Below are 21,557 nucleotides of genomic sequence, written 5' to 3' on the forward strand. Positions count from 1 at the left end.
CGAGGGAAGTGCAGTGCTCCTGTGGGATTCAGTGCCAGAGAAATGAAAAATGTCTTCTGTTCTGCACTTGCAAAGTCAAACATGAAAATGTGGGAAGCACTAGTGGTGTGGCTCTTTCCTCAGACAGTTTCACTGGTGATCCTTGTGGGAGCTTGTAGGCAGAAAACACACCAATGCTGTTATCATTTCTTCATAATAAAAGTATTCCCGGTTGGTGTCTTTGCATCAAATGCTTCTTTTGATCACTTTCTAGAACAGTTTTCCAAACTAAAACATAATTGGAGCAGTTTTCTTATGCTTGATTAGCTTATGATGCTTTTTGGAAAAATGTGAGTTCATCCTCCAGCAGCCACAGCGTGTTATCACTTAGTGACTTTATTTTCTTCTAAAATGTACACACACATTATGCCCAGTAGTACATGTTAAATAATTGTTATTCACAGCTTCTTATCCTCGGTGCTGTGTTGTGCATTTCTCTGATCACCCCCTATGGTATATGCAGTTTGATCTAATATGCTGAGTAATATAAAGGCTGCTCTGTAATTGGCCAAACAACCCAGTGTTAGAGAATTTAAAAGGCTAAAGCTTGGGGAAAATGAAAAGCCAGTGATTATTCTAGGGCTTGTGGTAAATGAAGCTCATAACGAGCAAGGCAGAGTGCTAGACAACTGGGAACGCTCAGCGTTCCAAACAAAGCATTGGAATTCAGCCCTCTAGAGCCTGGAGGAGAAATGAAGTACTGTTAGGGCACAGAGTAGACCTTGGTTTGGCATTATGCTCTACATTATGCAAAAACTGGAGAACATTTCTTAATGCAGCGTAATCTCTAGCTCATGAAGAAGCTGCTTCTTTTAATCGTTCTATATAATGGATGCATTTATGAATTTTCTGTCACCCTAAAGCCTTTCAGCTGATGTGACCTCATCATGACCTGCCCTTCGAGACACACAGGATGTGCGTTTACGAGAAAATAGCCTTGGAAAAATGGGCAGTGAGCAATCTGCCACCTGTGCACTCACAATTCCACCAAGGTAAAAGGAAAAGGGCTTGCTGAGAGCTGCTGGGGAGACACTGTGCAGCCCACTGGGCGGTTAACAATTTTGGTGTATTTTAATTGTCAAATTTAAAAACTTTGTGTTTGGCTGAATGTCGGTTGCAAAGAAAAAGGAATTCTGTATGGCAGCATAGGATTGCTAGTCTGTAGCATGACTCACCCCCATTCTCTGCGACCTGCTGGAGCAGGGGGGCTAGGAGGAGGAGTTGGCCGTCCGACTGCGGTCTGGAGTGTGGAGCCTTCCTGCTGCTGCGGAGTCGGGGCGGTCTGCCTCCCCCCACCGCAGGGAAAAGGGAAACACCACCTGGGTCTGGGTGCAGTTCCCCCCTCCAGGGGCAAGGGCACCTAGACCCGGTTTGTAGAGTACGCTTGGGGAGTGTGATCGTGTGTACGTCTCTTTATGTCTGTCTCCACGTTGGTTGAGTGTGGAGTAAGTGCATATGAGAGCATGAGGGTGGGAATGGATGTTTGTATCTGTGTGTGCCTGTATGTCTGTGTCTATATGTCAGGTTGGGTGTCAGGCGCCACCTCTCTGGGGACATCTCAGGCCCTCCAAGGTTTGGAGGCCTATCTCCCCCTACCACCACTTCCGCTGCCAGTGGCGGACCCCCTCAGACATCGGTGCGTTGGTGGTTCTTTGTGTCCGGGGATGGGCGTCCAGGTACACACCGGCTCACTCCTTGGCGGCCGCTTATCGGGGCCTGGAGCCTGGGGCTCGCTCGGGCCACTTCGGAGGTGGGGTGCCCCCGGCCTCTCGGCCTGGGGCTCGGTCACTCAGGCGCAGCTGGCTGCCGGCGGAGCTCACGGGCGCGTCACTGCAACTCCCCCTGGCTTCTGCTCCGTGGCTGCTGAGTGAGCCCTCATCTGGGACTCTCCTCAGCTCAGCAGACAGTGGCGCAGCTGCCCCTCTGTTGGTCTTCCTTGGTCTCTTGTGTTCTGGGGGCCTCTGGATGTCTGGAGTTTTGATCTCCTCCACACCTGCTTCATGCCCTGGAGGACGGGGCTGTGGCCCCCCCCACACCCTCTAGCAGATTATTACATGAAGGAACCTTTTAAAAAACAAAAAACAAGCGCGTCCATGCTCACAGGTGTACACACGGGTGATCACACCCACAAACTACACCCTTTTTGGCTCCTACCTCAAAGCACACTGTGTTCTGTTGATCTTATGTGCTGCACAATAATGTTTAACATTTAGTATTTACTGTCATATTCCCATATATCATTGTGATGTTGTTTATTCTATTACTCTTGTTCTCTTCTGCTTGTTTTCTTTTTTCTTTCTCAGCAGGTGATCCAGGTGATCGATATATGCATTTTTTTTCTCTGCCCCTTCTGTTGGTTTTTGTCTTTTGCCCTTCTCCCCCGTCCCTCTTCTCAGCTGTTTCTCTTTCCCTCTTTCTTTCTCCCCTTCTTTCCCCCAGTCAAGTCTGTCCCGTATTCAGTAAGTGAAAATAAAAACAATAAAAGGTGAATCAAATGGACCATTACGGCAAGGCTGGGATGGTCAGTTTGGTAAAGTAAATCCGTTGGGCATCTTTCTTTGCCTTTAGACAACAATTCTGATAGCAAAAGAGCCAAACGGGACAGGCAAAAGAAAAAAAAAAAAAAAAAAAAGCCTTGGTGTATATGGACAATAGCAAACACTGAAATACATTTTTTGCATGCAGCAATGAATTTTTTTCACTCAAATTTAGCTTTTCTTTGCTCAAAATAAATTTCTCCTTAAAATGCCAAAAAAAAAAAAAAAAAAAAAGTCTGTAGCATGACTTTGGAAACAATAAGAGGAAGCGAGTGAAGACAGAGGCCAGGATTAAATGATGAAGAAAAGCAATTGTAGATGGACTGCCACTTATATAACACTTTTATACTCAATTTGAGTAAGTGCTTTTATTGAACACACAAACAGTGATAGGTCGGGGGGTAATTTGGGGTTCAGTATCTTGCCCAGAGATAAGTTGAGGAGCTGGGGATCAATCCACTGACCTTCCATTTGCTAGGCTACCTGTTCTACCACCTGAGCCAAAGCTGCCTAAAAAGGCAAATGTATAAAGTACATGGGAAAGACAGAAGTGGTAATGGCAAAAGTAAGGCTTATACTGAGCTGTATGTGAGACTGGATACTAAGGAGCGAGAAAAGGAATTGTATTGATTGGCTGGGCAGAGAGATCGAGCAGGAAAGGATGTGGAGTGGGTTAGAGTGATTAAAGACAAAGATGGAAAAGTACTAATGAGTGAAGAGTTTGGTGAGAAATAGAAAGAGCACTTTGATGAGCTGATGAATGTAGAAAATGAGAGACAAAGGAGGAGGGATGGTTCATATATCATGAAGTGCAGAGGATTAGAAAAGAGTGAGGGCAGCTGTGAAGATGAAGAGTAGAAAGTAGTTTCCAGATGTGGAGGTGTCTAGGAGAGAGGGCCGTGGAATTTTTTTAAACACAGTCTTGGGAGAGTGAGAGCATAGCTGAGGAATGGAGAAGTGTGCTGGTGCTGATCTTCAAGAACAAGAAGGATGTGCAGAGCTGTAGCATCAACAGAGTGATCAAAGATATGAGAATGAGCTGCTAAAGCTAAGTTAACCCTTTAAAGCCAAGTGTGCCATATTTGATCACATGACTTTTTGAGACGTTTACATCATCAGTGTAATTTTACCCATCGAACCAGACTAAATGTTTACTCTTTGGTTTGGGGAAATGCTTTTCACGCAGCAAAATAAAACTTTTGTGCAATTCTGACAAAATTCTGAATTTCACTCAGGATTCTAAACTGTTCTGTAACGTTCAAAAATATTCTTTTTTTTTATTCATTCATGCTGGTGGGTATTGACAATTAAACTGTTATTCACTTAGAAATGGGGGAAAAATTCAATTAAAAATGAAAATCCATTTTCTGACTATGCCTGTCTCTGCCTATCAAACAGAACTGAGGTTCCATGAAGCCACAGCACAACAGGATATTACAAATAGATACATCATACAGCTGAGACTTCATTCATCTAAGCTGAAGGTCACATCACTGAGGGAGATTATTAATTAATTATGCTATTTTTTATTACATTTGCATGTGGACAGAGATATTATTGCTGTACATCAGGCTAGAACCCTACCAATCCACCATAAAAGAGCTTCTATAGCACTGTTATATTCCCCAGGAGTGGTTGACCAACAAAGAACAGTCTAAGAGCGTGGCATGTAATACTGTGCAGGGTCTCCAGTGTATAATGTAAACAACTGAACTCATCGATAACAATGAGAACAATGAACAACAGCAGTGTGCATACCAGGGCTGCAAGGACAAGGCTGCTGCTCTCCAAAAGCAACACTGGCCACAGTTTCCTAAAGAAACCAGATGCCAGTTTGAATGATGTCTTATGGATGAATGAGACCAATATAGAGCTTTTTTGAAGAGAAAAGAAAATATGCATTCCCCACACAAGGATGGCTTACCATTATTTATGGAACAATTTATCCTGAATTAACACAGTGATTTCTAAGAGAAAATATCAGGAAACATGTCTATGAATAGAACCAAAGTAAAAAATGGCTCATGCAGCACGACCCAGTCTTGCTGTCTTTGATTTTTCAGGCAGAACTCAAAAGAGAATTCGATTAGCAAAGCCGAATTCAATCATCTGACTGCACACTCTTGTGGTCACAGTCTAGTGGGAACATTACTGGAAACCATGATCAGCAACTATGTAATTGCAGGAATAAATAAAAAAAAGCCCAAGTTGTGGTCTAACATCAGCTTCTGAAAAGTTGTGGAAATCACTATGGCAGGAAAAATAACAAAGAAACGAGTGATATGAAAAACAAAGCTGGCAAAACAGTTAGTTAAACATCAAATATTTTACAGCATAAATATCAGCAAGAAAAAATAAAACAAAGGACAGAAAAGACAAAATAAAATTACCAAAGCACAATACAGTGAATTAATAGGATGTTCTACTGCCATTTAAAGCAATAACACAGAATCAGGCCGAAACACTAAAAACCAAAGTGACTGGTATGTGACCACATGCCAACTACTGATTGCAAGAGAAAAATGTATGTTGCAAGTGGTTCCAGCAAAGTAAAAGGTGCACCTATGGTGGACTGCAGCAATTTGCCAGCAACCTAAGCAACCACTATTGGGTTTTAGCTGCAACACCCTTTTTTTGTGAGCAAATTCACCAAGAGATGGCAGTTAGTAACAATCATTTGCAACAGGAAAAGCCAATTGGGAACCTATTGCCAACTAGTCTTTAGGTCTGTCTGACTGAGATGCAGGAGTTCTCAATAATGACACAATATTCCATCCATTTGAAATGTATAATTATCAGCTGACTCCTGTCATGAGAGTGCCACAGTATGATTGGACAAAAATGTTTACATTTGTATTTTTTCTTCTTTTTTTGGGGGGGGGGGGGGGGGGGGGGGTTACGTTGCACAAAGCTCCTCCTAAGTTGGTTCTATAACATGCCTGTGACAATGTAACATCTGCTCTAAAGAAATAGGAAATTGGAGATAATGAGAAAAAATGTGCATACACGTAAAATGTGTCCCTGGCCTGCATGTAGACATTTATTTTCATGGAACATTAGCTGTTGCATACAGAGGAAGCAAGGCAGGAAAATTCCCTTCTTCAAAAATCAAACCTTGATGCAGTTCATCTATGAAAAGCACATAAGCTATTACTCTTTGTTCTATATGCCAAGTTTTAAAAATTTGATAAATATGCATCAAACCAAAGTCGATTTTGGCCGCCACCGGGACTGAACATTCAGATCTGTTTTGAAATAACTTTACTCTGCAAAACAAATCAATGGCAGAAGAACAGAATGAGCTCCAGACTTCCCATTGTGTTTACGTTTGCATCACTCCATTAATGATGGATTTGCCAATGTGTGTTTTAAAGGCAGCCACATTCGCCAAGCTATTCATGCATGTCCATAAGCAAAAAAGTTAACCCCTGCTGCAGAGCGACTCAGATGTGTAAAACAAGCCTAAATATTGATATGTGGCATTAATATTGATACGTTTCAGGAGAAACTGTCCTTGTCGATGACAGCATCTCGGCAGCATGAATTATTTTCTGTCACCCACAGCAAATAGATGGAATTTAAATAGGAGGCATGCATCAGGACGTGAGGCGGGGCACCGCAAGCATTTGACAGAGATAAGTGTGACAGCCGGGCTGAATTTGAATTGCGTGAGCGATAAATTAACTCTTAATGCCCTGGGATGGAAGCTGATCTCATGGAACTGATAGAAGCACAGAGCTCAGCCTCACCTTCTCCTGAAAGCAGCAGTCTCATATTTATGACCAGCTGCAAGCTTCAGAGGAATAGGAGCATAGTTGCATGAGTACATGAGTGTGCAGTCTCATAAATAGCTGATGGGCTAGAAATATGAAGATCATTTGATTCAGAGAGCAGGCAAAGGAACAAGGTGTCCAAGACTTCTTGAGAATTTGATATGAGTGTTTGTTATAATTTCATAAACTTGAAACAGATATGACACTTACTTTTACATGAGCTACACAGTATGCAGAGGATTTATGAATCTGTCTATGTGACGTGTACAAAGGGAATTATTACTCTGCTTCACGCATAAACAGCAGCTCTTACTGTCAGGGTGCTGAGTCGTTGATCCAGGATTTTGAGCTTATTTTTTATTCATGAGTCCTTTTGCTACACTTGGAAGATGTTTAAGTTCAAGTTTTTACAGTTAGTAATTAGATTAGTCCTTTTTATGTTACTGGGTTTATTTGTAATTCGCGGTTTATGCTCTCTTGTCTTTTAGTTCCTTTTGTGCCTTTGTCTTCGTCTATGTGTCCCTCCCTCTCTCGCCCTCTCTATCTCCTCAGCCTGCCTTCATCCATCTCTGTTTCTTCCCCGACCTTAGTGTCAAGCCTGTGTGTCTTAGTATGCATCTCAGTGTGTTCCCTGTTTTATTTTGACAGTCTCGTTACTGTGTTCGGCGCGTTCAATTTCCCTTCCCCCTGTGTCGTCACGTCTGATTCCTTCCTGCTGTGTTCCACACGTGTTTCCATTCCCTCATCACCCTTCTGTGTATATATTGTGTCTGCTTTCCCTTTGTCCCTCGTCAGGCCGTCTGTTTATCTCCTGTCAAGTTTCACATTCTCACGTTCAGGTTTTTTCCATGTTCAAGGTTTTATGTTCTTTGCCTCTACTGTTTAGTGTTTTAGTTCCCCAGTTTAGTGTTAACAGTTTTGTCTTAGTTTTCTTCTGCCTTTTATTTTGTTATATTTCACCAGCCATAAACAGTGTTGGGGAGTAACGAATACATGTACCGCCGTTACGTATTTAAAATACAAAATATGAGTAACTGTATTCCATTACAGTTACTGTTTAAAAAGGTGGTATTTAGAATACAGTTACTTTGTTGAAATAAAGGGATTACACGGCGGTCTTTTCCTGTTTCATATGTTCGGCTATGCCCTCTCTTTTTTTAGTTTCAAACAAAACACGCATTAAGAGGCTCAAATGCCTGTGTCTGAATCTCGCATCTCATAATAAGAAGAAATATTTTTTAAAATGATTTAATATGAAGGCAATAGCAGAGTGTTACAGGCATAGCCCTAAAGAATGTAGCCTCATGGGCAGTGTAGTCCGTGCTGCAGGGAGAATGGACTACCATACCTGTTATGTGTCTGTGAGCGAGGGAGGGAGAAAAAGGAGAGTGGAAACGTACGAGCTGTCACCGAGCAGAAACAGAAGCTGGAAGCATGTAAATAAAATAATAACCACTGCAGCCAAGAAGAGTGCCTGATGAGCCCAGTTGTAAGTAAGCTATTAAGACTCAACTGTACACCGTGTTCGTGTTTTCCTCCGAAACAATAAGTTCTGTTGGAGCAGCCCTTCAACACCTCTCTCTGTCTCTCGCTAGCAAAGTTGACCCAGACAACAAAGTAAAGCTAGTTTTCAGCTACGAGCCGACACGGAACCCGACTTATTAGCCAGAGGTCCCTTTACTACGGTTTGGAGCCGCGGACCTGTTTTATATAAGTGTGGAATAGTTTTTTATACGAGATCGCTGCAAAAAGTGCAGCCTTGCCTAATGTCCACCCTACTGTTACTCATTTTATATTAAGATTTAAAAATCTAGTTGCTATTGGTATGGCGAGTAGCCTTCAGTAATAGTAATAAATCACACAGCAATAGTACATTCATTAGTTGTAAAAAACATGATAATATATTGAGTAATCCAAAGTATTCAGAATACGTTACTATCATTGAGTAACGTAATGGAATACGTTACAAAATACATTTTGGGGCATGTATTCTATAATCTGTAGTGGAATACATTTTAAAAGTAACCTTCCCAACACTGGCCATAAATAAAAGGCTCTCTCTTGGTTAAGATATAGTTTTGCTTCCATGTAAATTGCCCACATTATTGTTCCACCTAATCATGTTTTGTGTATGGGGTCAGAGACCAGCCACATAGATAGTGCACCTTAGAAGTCACTTTTAATTTGAAGATCACTAATAGCTCGTTCAAACTCTATATGATGATTTAACATTGATACATGTATATTTTCAAAATCTCTTTCTCATTATGTCTTTCTGCTCCTTCATTCTCTCCTCATCATCATCTTCTTCCTCTTCGCCTCAAAGTCTCATCTTCTGAACTTAGGTCATGACTGCAGAACAGAAAAAAGTGCGTAAACATGCATTTTTTATTGTTAGTACTGTTGCAATTACTTATTCTCAGTAGATTAGACATAAACAGGCAGACAACAATAGCTGGATATAAGCTAACATTATGCCAGGTGGTGTTAGCCTAAAAATCACACTTTCCTCTTATAAACAGTTTAAATACATTTTCACACCATGAAATGTGAGAGTTTATTCACCAAGTCCTCATATCAGACTCCTTTTCCAAATATTTAAAGAGGTCGCCTGAGCAACAACCATGGACAGGGCTAAGAGCCAGTCTTTTAAATGAACTAAAACTCAGTCCAGGTCTTTGGTTAACTGACAAGCTAGAGTGAAAGATTGCTGTCACTCCTCCTCTTTGGCCTGTGTTGAGGATTTTGAAAGTTAATATGACTCGGGGCATGTTGAGTCATTTACATTACATTGTTACATTCATCCTACTCTAACCATGTTTCACTAATAAAAAGAGAGAATGAGACCTAATGTTTAATAGTCCACACCTAATTGATTTACCCTGCACTCTGTCCATTCCTGTAAAACACTACAGACTAGCTGAAAAAGAAAAGAATCAAGGGTGTTGAAATGGTTCAGTAAAAGTCCAGACCCAATTAAAATGCTGTGACAGGACCTTTAAGTGCTGTGCACAGTGTTGGGAAGGTTACTTTTAAAATGTATTCCATTACAGATTACAGAATACATGCCCCAAAATGTATTCTGTAACGTATTCCGTTACGTTACTAAATGAGAGTAACGTATTCTGAATACTTTGGATTACTTAATATATTATCATGCTTTTTACAACTACATGAATGTACTATTGCTGTCATTTATTACTGTTACTGAAGGTCCGCGGCTCCGAACGGGACCTCTGACTAATACGCAGTGTTGGGGAGTAACATACATACAGGACTGTTTAGGTTTTGTTTGACAGCTATGTTCTGTTGTTCCAGGTGGCAGCGTTACGGTTGCCATGGTTACAGGGTGACGCTCTCTCTCTGCGTGTTTCCTGGGTGAGAGAGCGCCTTTTTGTTGTTGTGCTAAGCTAATAGGCAGAATGCTACAGGTATAGCTCTAAAGAATGTAGCATCATGGGCAGTGTAGTCCGTGCTGCAGGGAGAATGGACTGCCATACACGTTATGGGTCTGTGAGCGCGAGAAGGGAGAAAAAGGCGAGTGGAAAAGTACAAGCTGTCATCGAGCAAAAACGGGAGCTGGAAGCATGTAAATATAATAATAACCACTGCAGCCAAGAAGAGTGCCTGACGAGCCCAGTTGTAAGTAAGCTATTAAGACTCGACTGTGTTCATGTTTTCCTCCGAAACAATAAGTTCCGTTGGAGCAGCCTTTCAACGCCTCTCTTTGTCTCTCGCAAGCAAAGTTGACCCTCACAACAAAGTAAAGCTATTTGACACGGAACCCGCCGTTTTAGCAGTGTTGGGAAGGGTTAGGGTTAACCCTGTAGCATTCTGCCTATTAGCTTAGCATAACAACAAAAAGGCATCTCTCACCCAGGAAACACGGAGAGAGAGAGAGTGTGTGTGTCACCCTGTAACCATGGCAACCGTAACGCTGCCACCTGGAACAACAGAGCATAGCTGTCAAGCAAAACCCAAACAGTCCTGACCCGCGACAATATAAAACCGGAAAGTACGGCCGTGTAATCCATTTATTTCAACAAAGTAACTGTATTCTAAATACCACCTTTTTAAACAGTAACTGTAATGGAATACAGTTACTCATATTTTGTATTTTAAATACGTAACGGCGGTACATGTATTCCGTTACTCCCCAACACTGGCTGTGCACAAAGAAATGCTGGCATATCTCATAGAACTGAAACAATGAGAAACAGATAAAGTCATACAGAAAATTATTAAGCTGACAAGCTGACAAGTGACTGAATTATGGGGTTTACTGAAGAAATTCCCCTGGAGTGTTTGAGAGCCTGCTGGTGAATCACTTGCATAGTCAGTCTCAGTGTATTCTTTCATGTTGTCCTTTTAAATCGTGAATGCTAACTGACTGTTGTATGGTTGAGTACACTGAGACTTGGGAGTTCCATTACTGAAATTGCGATCCACCATATTTGCAACATTTCAAAGGGGAACATATATATTAGTCACATAACTTATTTAAAAAAAACAAAAGCAGTAAATGCACCCCTTTCAACAGTTTGGCCACTTAAAATTCTTCTTCCGACTAATGTGATAGGAGGATACTAAATCCTTGTTGTCTTAATTAGAGCTTAGTGAAATGACGCTGCTGAGGCCTGAAGGTGTTTTCCACAATACTTTGGGGAAAATGGTTAATTAGTTATTGCATGTACTCAAAGAACTGAATCAGCCTCTCTTTAAACAGTTTCCACTTGGAATTCCAAACCTCATCACATGAGGGTGCTCTTTTATTAAGACTGTAATTTCTTAGTGTGTTTGCCAATACTTTTATACGGGCGACTGTGGCTCAGAGGGTTGGGAAGCGCATCTGTAAGAGAGCGGAAGGTCGCCAGTTCGATCCCCGGGTTCTCTGTCCTCATCGCTGTGTCCTTGGACAAGACCCTTTACCCCACCGCCAGCCAGAGGGGCTGATGGTGCGATATGGCAGCCTTGCTTCTGTCAGTCTGCCCCAGGGCAGCTGTGGCTACAACTGTAGCTTGCCTCCACCAGTGTAAGAATAGTGGCATTGTAAAGTGCTTTGGGTGCCTTTAAAAGCACTATATAAATCCAATCCATTATTATTATTACTTTTATGTTTTTTTTATTTATTTGTTACTGTATATCAAAGTCATAAAATATAGTTGTGAAAATAAATGAAACTCTCTTTAAGTTTTGTTTTATTGTTTAATTTGCAAAATCTAAAGCCAAAGTACAGAAGTGTGTGTGTGAAAACTAAGTGCACACCACACACAACCCTACAACCAGTAGTGTGTAGGGTCGTGTTTAACAGCAATAACTTCAAGTCATGTTTTCTGTGTGACTTTATCAGTCTGTGGCACTATTATAGAGGAACTTTGGCTGACTTTCTTTACAGCTTTGTGTCAGGTCATTAAGGCTTGTTGACATTTTGTTTTGCACAGCTCTCTTAAGGTCTCACCACAGCACTTAAGCCGGTTTGATGTTGGGACTTTGAATGAGCAGCTACCTTTTCTTTTTGAGTCGCTGTGTTGCAGAACCTAATTTGCTTGTACTTGCACTCATGGGAAGGAGTGGATGTCCTAGTTGCAGTTAGAGTGATTGTTCTTGTGGATATTTTCCACATCAAGGCCGGTTGTTTTTCTGTCTGTTTTCATGCTTATCAGCTTTGGTCACTTTTCTCACAGGGTCTATGTAACTATTATACGATTCTCGCAGAATAGATTTTTTCTGTCAATAACCACTGTGCACTGTAATGATCCAAATCATCATTTGACATGTGATTAAGCTCCATTAAAACCAGTTCCTACCTTGCACGTCAGTGAACAAACCACTGGCAACAAACCAAGAGAGATGATAATGAAAAGAGTGCAACAGCACACAGAAAACTGTATCAAATCAAGACAGATGACTGAAAAAGACCAGAGGTTCACAACAATAAAAGAAGCTATGCTTTCTCTTTATAACTACATGTCAGCTTTTTGTATCTTTTTCTATTTATTTATTTTTGTCTACACATTGTGGCCCAGTTTCTCTGTTTCCCACAGCCTCTTCCATCTCTCTCTGTCTCTGAAAATCTAAGCCAGTCTTAAGCCTCCAACTACTCTATCTGCATTTCACATTTGCCTCCTCTCTGATTCCATGCTTACTCCAAGGCCTGGGAAATCCTCAGCAGATGCCTGAGAGAGTGTTCGGCTGGTTCCACGCTGTTGACAGACAACACAGCTTCGAATGTGAAAACAAGGCTATTTCAAGCTGGCTTTGCAGTGATGGAATGTATGAATTTATAGACAGAGTGTAGAGGGTAGAAGAAACTCAGATGTTCTCTCTGCACTTGTTTGACATTTTTCTCCGAACTTGTCAACACGAAATGCTTTGTAAGAACAGCATGGAGAAAAATGCAAACATTTTGTGCCTGTCACTCTGAGGGCTTTCATCTTGAGATACTGCACATGGATGTGCATCACAAATATGTTTCCATTTATCAGAATTTCACAGCTGGCATCTTACATTAAATAGCTGGCAAGTATGGAAGGCTGAAAACAACCACAAGTCCACTGAATATTCATGATACTGCTAATTTAATTATTTAGAGAAAATAGGACTCTGTTAGCTGAAAATAATGGGCACAATGGGTATGTCTGGACCTCACAAATTACATCTGTTCCAAGTGTTTGGTGCTTGTTCAGGGTTGAGGAAGCCTTGTGTTTTTACTGAAGTGCAAAGAAAGTAAAGGTGTTAAAGAATCAAAGCTCTAAAATTAGCTTTTGTCTTTTTATTAACCATAATTACAAGGTTTCCCTGACCATAATCATTAACCTTAGGAGCCTAACCTTGTTCCTTTAATTCCACTCTTTTGAATCTTTTTTAGTAGATCCTTTGTTTCCAGGATATTTGTCATTATGCAGCCACATTGCTCCCCAATGTAACCTGCTCAGTGTGTGTAATTTACCATAAATTATATTTTTACATTTTCACATCTGCCCTTTTTGCAAGTTCACACTAATGTGTGTTATATCTTTAAAGAAAGCATTGTCAAGTGAAAGAATGAACTGCTTAGTTAGAAATATACTGCAAGATAATATATATAATAAGGTCAAATTATTCATGTTCAGTTATTTACAAATCAGCACCTATTATCCATTACCTCTTCCTAATGTCTGTGAAATCAAAGTAAACGTGTCATCCTACCCTCATTTGATTTTTTTGAGCATTAAAGAATGCTCAAAAAGAACAAAGAAAACAAAATGGATATACAAAAAATTCAGCACTATTCCCTTAAACATAAAAACTGACCCAGTGTGTAACCTGTCTTAGCAGAGATTCGAACTCTGCTTCTTGTAAGATAAGATAAGATGACCTTTATTAGTCCCACAGGTGGGAAATTTGTTTTGTTACAGCAAAAGTGCAAAGTTATGTAGCAGAAATTAGAAAACACTGGAATGCAATAAAATACAATAGAATAAAATAAAATACTATATACAATAGAATAAAATAGAATAGAACAATATATACAATAGAATAAAATAGAAATACAAATACTATATACAACTGAGTAGGAAAATACAAAAATACAACTTTGTCAGAAGAAGAGTTGCACAAAAATTGCACATAGTCAGTTATCGCAAATCCTTCACACAAAGAGAGCAGCCCTGTCAAGTCAAGCTTCGACATCTTTTTCCTCCTCTTATATATATATATATATATATATATATATATATATATATCCATCCATCCATCCATCCACTTCCGCTTATCCTTTTCAGGGTCGCAGGGGCGCTGGAGCCTATCCCAGCTGTCATAGGGCGAGAGGCAGGGTACACCCTGGACAGGTCGCCAGTCTGTCGCAGGGCTAACACACAGGGACAGACAACCATTCGCACTCACGTTCACTCACACATTCACACCTAGTGGCAATTTGGATTATCCAGTTAACCTATCCCCACAAGCTGCATGTCTTTGGACGGTGGGAGGAAGCCGGAGTACCCGGAGGGAACCCACGCAAACACGGGGAGAACATGCAAACTCCACACAGAAAGACCCCGGCCTGATGTTGGAATTGAACTCAGGGCCTTCTTGCTGTGCGGAAACAGTGCTAACCACTGTGCTAACCACTGTGCTGCCTATTTTATGTATATATATATATATATATATATATTAGAGATGGCACGATACCACTTTTTTATGTCCGATACCGATACCGATATCATAAATTTGGATATCTGCCGATACCGATATGAATCCGATATAGTGTTTTTTAATCAACAAAACTGTTTTTTAAAATATCTTGCTGCATTTTGTATAAGTTCATACTCAAGTTTAAAACAACAACTACACTAAAGCTATTCTGTTATACCTGTATGCAAAAAAAAATATTTCATAGTTCAGCAATACTGATCAATCTAATAAACTTAAACCTGCACCATCCTCCCTATTCTGGTATTTTAAAGAGTACTTAGCAGAAATATTAAGCAACCTAACTAATAGGGTTCCAACTCCCAGCAACAACAAAAATAAATAAATAAAAAATAGGGAACCACCCCTCACGCTCCACCTCATGATGCTTAATCGACGTAATCAACCTTAATTTGATGCAGTGTGGAAAAAAAAATACACAGAAATCAATTATTTTTCAAGAAATATTAAATAGATTCAACATCTTTCTTCAACAAAATTGCAGACTGCACAGATGGTACCTTCCCAAAGGAAAACGTACTATAGCTTACTAGGGTATATATATTAGACTTAATAGTTACTATATACAGTAATGGACTTCTATTCATTTTACATCAGATTAAAACTTTGAGTGTCAGATAATTATTTATTAAAAGCTAGACATTTTAAATGAGAATAAGAAAGAAAAGTATGTCTTTGTGCCCCCTTTTCCCTATTAATGCCCTATCGGCCCCCCTGGCTAAACTTTGCTAGATCCGCCCCTGCACAGTTACCAGCGTCAGCTACGTAAAAAAAGATCCTCGAGTAGAAAGTAATATTAAATAAATTCTAACAACAGCTGATCAAGCTTAAACGTGCTGCTGTTGTTTATCCACTGGTTTCCTCTTTCTGGTGCAAAGTGGGCCAAAAACAAACCAGAGAGACGGACTCGCGACAGAAAAGCTGATCAGCTGATCATTAAGCAGTTTCATGATTGAAGTAGCAGCAAGAAGAGGCAGTCGCTTGTTAAGCTTAACGCAGGAATGCTTTACAAACATTCAGAGATGGACTTACACACTTGCTTTACTTCTCTCGGGGATAACTTTGTCAGAGATGAAATGCCGGGTTGCTAGCGAAGCTCCAAATGCTATCCAGACCACCGACAGGTCCCGCATGCCACAGCCGCTCTATCACGTGATGCATACTGCTCCGACGTGCTAACTTCTGAGGCGAGTTACGGCGTGTTGCAAGTTTTGTGAGGTGCTTTCGTGATATTTAATGGATCGGGTTACATTTTTTATTTTTCTCCGATATCCGATCCAGTAATTTAGGTCAGTATCGGACCGATACCGATACATAAAATGATGACAGAGGTCAGTAATTTGCAACAGAGGTACACTTCAACTGTGAGAGACAGAATGTGAAAAAAAAAAATCCATGAATCCACATGGTAGGATTTGTAAAGAATTTATTCGTAAATCAGGGTGGAAAATAAGTATTTGGTCAATAACAAAAATACAACTCAATACTTTGTAACATAACCTTTGTTGGCAATAACAGAGATCAAACGTTTACTATAGGTCTTTACCAGGTTTGCACACACAGTAGCTGGTATTTTGGCCCATTCCTCCATGCAGATCTTCTCGAGAGCAGTGATGTTTTGGGGCTGTCGCCGAGCAACACGGACTTTCAACTCCCGCCACAGATTTTCTATGGGGTTGAGGTCTGGAGACTGGCTAGGCCACTCCAGGACTTTCAAATGCTTCTTACGGAGCCACTCCTTTGTTGCCCGGGCGGTGTGTTTTGGATCATTGTCATGTTGGAAGATCCAGCCTCGTTTCATCTTCAAAGTTCTCACTGATGGAAGGAGGTTTTGGCTCAAAATCTCACGATACATGGCCCCATTCATTCTGTCCTTAACACGGATCAGTCGTCCTGTCCCCTTGGCAGAAAAACAGCCCCATAGCATGATGTTTCCACCCCCATGCTTCACAGTAGGTATGGTGTTCTTGGGATGCAACTCAGTATTCTTCTTCCTCCAAACATGACGAGTTGAGTTTATACCAAAAAGTTCTTCTTTGGTTTCATCTGACCACATGACATTCTCCCAATCCTCTGCTGTATCATCCATGTGCTCTCTGGCAAACTTCAGACGGGCCTGGACATGCACTGGCTTCAGCAGCGGAACACGTCTGGCACTGCGGGATTTGATTCCCTGCCGTTGTAGTGTGTTACTGATGGTGACCTTTGTTACTTTGGTCCCAGCTCTCTGCAGGTCATTCACCAGGTCCCCCCGTGTGGTTCTGGGATCTTTGCTCACCGTTCTCATGATCATTTTGACCCCACGGGATGAGATCTTGCGTGGAGCCCCAGATCGAGGGAGATTATCAGTGGTCTTGTATGTCTTCCATTTTCTGATGATTGCTCCCACAGTTGATTTTTTCACACCAAGCTGCTTGCCTATTGTAGATTCACTCTTCCCAGTCTGGTGCAGGTCTACAATACTTTTCAATACTTTTCCTGGTGTCCTTCGAAAGCTCTTTGGTCTTGGCCATGGCGGAGTTTGGAGTCTGACTGTTTGAGGCTGTGGACAGGTGTCTTTTATACAGATGATGAGTTCAAACAGGTGCCATTCATACAGGTAACGAGTGGGGGACAGAAAAGCTTCTTACAGAGGACGTTACAGGTCTGTGAGAGCCAGAGATTTTCCTTGTTTGAGGTGACCAAATACTTATTTTCCACCCTAATTTACGAATAAATTCTTTACAAATCCTACCATGTGGATTCATGGATTTTTTTTTTCACATTCTGTCTCTTACAGTTGAAGTGTACCTCTGGTGCAAATTACTGACCTCTGTCATCATTTTAAGTGGGGGAACTTGCACAATCGGTGGCTGACTAAATACTTTTTTGCCCCACTGTGTGTGTGTATATATATATATATATATATATTATTACTGTGAAAAATAGGTCTGCTTATGCAGATGTTGTACATGGAAATCCAAATGGGACACAGTGAGTGCATGCAGCAGTTTGATACATCAGTCTATATCAGCTATTTGAAATTAGATTTAGATTGAGAGCAATAAAATTGCTTGGTTAGGTTTAGGAAAAGAACAACCCCGTGCCGACTGCTCTCTTAGCTGACGAAGCTGATTGGCAACAGGTAAGTGTGATTACTCCAGGTGTGGCTGGCTCCCCAGGTCTGGTGTGGCAGCAAAGCACGAACACCTCAGCACACACACACACACCCCAACGTGTACACAGGGAAACGGGGACAATCCTGAGAATCTGATAGAATATTCATTAAACCCAAGAGAACATATGAGCCCATGACAAATATGTGAATGAGTTTAGCATTGAGCTGTGCTCCAGTATGTCGGCAATATCTTTGCCGGCTGGCGATGTTGTGCCAGACGACGATGGCGACTCAGATTTGGCCGGGGAAGATGCACTCTGAGCCTTCTTCATTACGAGATCCTGGAAGCACTGATCAATGTAATCTTGGAGAGCCTCTAAACTCTTCCCGTTGTTCTCCAGGGTGTTGGAGATGATGTAGACAAATATTGTTAGTTATAAGACAATTGATAAGTGTATTTGGTAATACTGAAGCTTAAAGGAATTTGTTCAATTCCAAACTACCATTCGCTTTAATTTTCCGCCAAAATCTCTGGCGTCTGACGTCAGTTACAACTAGAGATGGACCGATCCGATATTACGTATCGGTATCGGTCCGATACTGACGTCAATTACTGGATCGGATATCAGAGAAAAATAAAAAAGTGTAATCCGATCCATTATATATAGAAAAAACACCTCACAAAACTTGCGACATGGCGTAACTCGGCTCATAACCGTAGCACATCGCAGCAGAACGGGTCACGTGATAGAGCGGCTCTGTGTATTTGCAGCCTAGCAATCCGGCATTTCATCTCCGAGGAAGTTATCCCCGAGAGAAGTAAAGCAAGTGTGTAAGTTCATCTCTGAATGTTTGTAAAGCATTCCAGCGTTAAGCTTAACAACCAATATATGGAGCGACTGCCTCTTCTCTCTCTCTCTCTCCTGCTGCTACTTCAATCGAAACTGATCAATGATCAGCTGATTGGCTTTTCTGTCGCGAGTCCGTCTCTCTTGTTTGTTTATTGTTCACTTCGCGCCAGAAAGAGGAAACCAGCGGCTGAACAACAGCAGCACGTTTTAGCTTGATAAGCTGTTGTTAGAATTTATTTAATATAACTTTCTACACCAGGATTTTTTTCTACGTAGCTGACGGCTGGTAACTGTGCAGGGGCGGATCTAGCAAAGTTTAGCCAAGGGGGCCGATAGGGCAGGAACAGGGAAAAGGGGCACAAAGACATACTTTTCTTTCTTATTCTCATTTAAAATGTCGAGCTTTTAATAAATAATTATCCGAATCTTACACCCAAAGTTTTAATCTGATGTAAAATGTATAGAAGTCTATTACTGTATATAGTAACTGTTAAGTCTAATATACCCTAGTAAGCTATAGTACTTTTTCCTTTGGAAAGATACCATTTGTTCAATCTGCAATTCTGTTGAAGAAAGATGTTGAATCTATTTAATATTTCTTGAAAAATAATTGATTTCTGTGTATTTTTTTTTCACACTGCATCAAATTAAGGTTGATTACGTCAATTAAGCATCATGAGGTGGAGGGTGGTTCCCTATTTATTTATTTTTTTTTGCTGGGAGTTTGCAACCCTATTAGTTGGTTAATATTGCTTAATATTTCTGCTAAGTACTCTTTAAAATACCAGAATAGGGAGGATGGTGTAGGTTTAAGTTTATTAGATTGATCAGTATTGCTGAACTATGAAATATTTTTTTTTGCATACAGGTATAACAGAATAGCTTTAGCGTAGTTGTTGTTTTAAACTTGAGTATGAACTTATACAAAATGCAGCAAGATATTTTAAAAAACAGTTTTGTTGATTAAAACACACTATATCGGATTCATATCGGTATCGGCAGATATTCAAATTTATGATATCGGTATCGGACATAAAAAAGTGGTATCGTGCCATCTCTAGTTACAACATGAGTCGCTTACCTTGTCCGTCCTCAACAGTGTCATTTTTCTGTTGAGTTTGGACTTTTTCAGTCATGCTGCTGTATTTGAAGCTTTTAGTAATTAGATAATGTTGGAGCCCATTTTGATACTAGGTCCAAAATGTCAGCACTAGTGATTTAATTTCCACTTGATGTGATTTAGTTTTTCCATTAATCCATTTTTTTCTTTTCTCAGCCCGATGCTGTGTCACTCTCACTCTGCCTGACCTCCTGTAATCATCTCATCTCCATTGTCAATTTCTCTCTACTATCCCTGGACCGATAAGCTTTGCTCTGCTTGCAGTTCTTCCCATTTATCACACAAATTTCAATAAATGAAAACAGCTATATGGGGGAAAAACCCTGAACAGATGAGAAATCTTGTGCAGTGTGCAGTGTCAAGACTAGCTTTAGGGAAAATTCAATCAAACCTCAAGTGTCTGGGAGATTAATAGCTGTCATTATTCATTCTCAACTCAAGGTGCTACATGCATGCGGTTCATGTGAGTGCATGAAATGTGATAGAAATAGATTATATTTCCTCTGCAGAGCCTGAGCTGCTGATAATAATTTTTAAAAGACAATAAAAGCCCAAAATCTGTTCTGTAAACTGCTTTAAATGAACCTGGGGAGAAAAACTCTTTTAAATAACCCAGCAGGCTTGGGTCAGGCACAAGTTGAGCTTCTTCCTCACTGCTTTCTCTTCCAGTTTACCTAACACAGGCTTTTCTCCTCTGTGTCCTAGAACATAACTGACAACGAAATTAAGTGGCGGTGGGCTAGTGTCAGCGGCAAATTATGGAGGATGTGACAGCTCTGCGTTGATGGCAGATAATCGCACAGCATAATAATCTCTGCCAAGAGAATTGCTCCAGGCTTCTTTATGGTCATAGTAACTGAATCCTTGTCTGGCGCTGTAGGTAAGTCAGATAACACAGGCACCGTTTTGTAGCTCGTGGGCACACGCTCTTGCAAACGCATAAACTCACTATCATCCGTCTTGCTTTTGTAAAACACAGGAAGCCCACATGTGACTTATGCCACTGTCAGCTCAGCAGCACCTCCAGGAACAATATCAACTCCAACACCCACACTCCACATGCACACCCACACCCATACACACAGAATGAGTGTACATTTACCCAGTCATGACAAATCAGCCTTTCCACTGGCTGCTCCACCTTAGGGGGTTGTAACAATAGTGTCAGCTCAGATGAGGAAAGAGGCATCTCTCCCACACAGAACCACTGATTCTTGTGAGTGCTTTTACTTTCATGTTATTGGTCTGCTTTATTTCATTACACTCTAGAGTTTTATCGGGGTGACTGTAGCTGAATGAAGTTTCCCCAGAAATGACTTTAATCTGGCTTGTTTTCATCTCACAGTTGATCTGTTTTCTTTTGACTCAATGGGCAAGGCAGCTGTGCCGAGTGAGCAGTTTGATGCAGTTTAATCACACAATTTGTGACGTTAAATTTGAATATTTTGACATGTTTTTCACCTCCACCCCCGCACATGTTCATCATGAATTACATTCACTTTACAGCATTTTCCTCCTTTTGTTGGGATTCAGCTGGCTGACTAAACACAGGAAAAGACCAGTGTCTGTCAGTGATAATTACTTATGCAAATAAGCCCAGCACAGTAATTACAACTTACCAACACACATAAACACACACTGTGTGGCTACAGTGGCGTTCATCCTTGAAAACAAAGCTATCATAATTATTTAAACTGTCATTTACACAATGAAAAGACCATTTAAGACCACAGATCAATTTTTCACATAAGTCATGAATAAATGAAAAGTAGTTATGGTCCAGCTGGTTCACCTGCAGCAAGCAGAAAGGCATTTTAGCATGTGGAGGTTTGAGGTGGAGTTTGTTGCTCCACCACAGTCTCATGAAATACCACCTTGCTGTTGCAATGCATGGGGGGAAAGCCAAAACTCTCATTTCACTTGTCACTGGGAAATACAGACTGCAGA

This window comes from Astatotilapia calliptera, chromosome 23, assembly GCF_900246225.1.
Source record: "Astatotilapia calliptera chromosome 23, fAstCal1.2, whole genome shotgun sequence".
In the NCBI taxonomy this organism is placed as follows: Eukaryota; Metazoa; Chordata; class Actinopteri; order Cichliformes; family Cichlidae; genus Astatotilapia; species Astatotilapia calliptera.